Source organism: Triticum dicoccoides, chromosome 6B (genome assembly GCF_002162155.2).
Source record: "Triticum dicoccoides isolate Atlit2015 ecotype Zavitan chromosome 6B, WEW_v2.0, whole genome shotgun sequence".
NCBI lineage: Eukaryota > Viridiplantae > Streptophyta > Magnoliopsida > Poales > Poaceae > Triticum > Triticum dicoccoides.
The window spans coordinates 57,188,323-57,189,975 of NC_041391.1; positions in this window are offsets into that span (position 1 = coordinate 57,188,323).

Genomic DNA, 1,653 nt, shown 5'->3' on the forward strand with positions numbered 1-1,653 from the left:
TAGGGTGCCTTGGGCATCCCCAAGCTTAGGCTTTTGCCACCCTTTATTCCATAGTCCATAAAAGCTTTACCCAAAACTTGAAAACTTCACAACACAAAACTCAACAGGAAATCTCATAAGCTCCATTAGTGAAAGAAAACAAAACCAACACATAAGGTACTGTAATGAACTCATTCTTTATTTATATTGGTATTAAACCTACTGTATTCCAAGTTCTCTATGGTTCATACCCTTACATACTAGCCATAGATGCATCAAAATAAGTAAAGAGCACACGAAAAACAGAATCTGTCAAAAACAGAACAGTCTATAGAAATCTGTAGCTAACGCAAACTTCTGGAACCTCAAAACTCCTACCAAAATAGTACATCCTAAAAAATTTGTTTATTGAACAGCAGAAAAAAGAATCAATGCAAAAGCTCATTCCTGTGATTTATTGATTTTTTTTCTCGTGAGCGCAAAGTTTCTGTTCTTCAGCAGAATCAAATCAACTCATATCATAGGTTATCCTATAGGTTCTACTTGGCACAAACACTAAATAAAACATTAAAACACATCTAAAGAGAAAGTAGAAACAAAATTTATTACTAAACAGGAACAAAAACAAGAAACATAAAGAAAATTGGGTTGCCTCCCAACTAGCGCTATCGTTTAACGCCCCTAGCTAGGCATAAAAGCGAAGATAGATCTAAGTAGTGGCATCTTTGGCACTTGGTTCATAGGTAGCTCGCATGATAGATTCATAAGGTAATTTGACTTTCTTTCTTGGAAAGTGCTCCATGCCTTTCTTTAATGGAAATTGGAATCTAATATTCCCTTCCATCATATCAACAATCGCATCAATCGTTCTAAGGAAAGGTCTGTCAAGAATAATAGGGCAAAAAAGATTGCAATCTATATCAAGAACGATAAAATCAACGGGCACCAAATTTCTATTTGCAACAATAAGGACATCATTGATCCTTCCTATTGGCTTTTTAATGGTGGAATCCGCAAGATGCAAATTTAAAGAGCAATCATCAAGATCATGGAAACCTAGAATATCACATACACTTTTCGGAATCGTGGAAACACTAGCACCCAAATCACACAAAGCAAAACACTCATGATCTTTAATTTTAATCTTTATAGTAGGTTCCCACTCATCATTAAGTTTTCTAGGTATAGAAACTTCCAAATTAAGTTTTTCATCAAAAGATTGCATCAAGGCATTAACGATATGTTTGGTAAAAGCTTTATTTTGACTATAAGCATGTGGAGAATTAACAACGGATTGCAACAAGGAAATACAACTTTTTAAAGAACAATTATCATAATCAAATTCCTTCTCTTCGCAGCCTCTTAATCATGTTCCTTCTCCTCCTTGCAGATGCCGATGCATGGAAGAATTTAGTGTTTCGGTCCCCTCCTTTCATCCAGTTTACATGAGCTCTTTGCCGCCAGTATGTTTCCAACTGCTCCTCAAGCCGACCCAACTTGAAACGCAACATGTGCTCACGTCGGACCTGATCTGGGCTGATATTCTTCCTCCTCTCAGCCTCTAACTCCTTCTTTACCCGATGTATTCTCTTCTCTAGGTTTACTCCAATCTATTAGCTCCTTCATCACCCCCCCCCCCCGCACTGCTCCAGCAACTTCCTTCCCATCTACTTC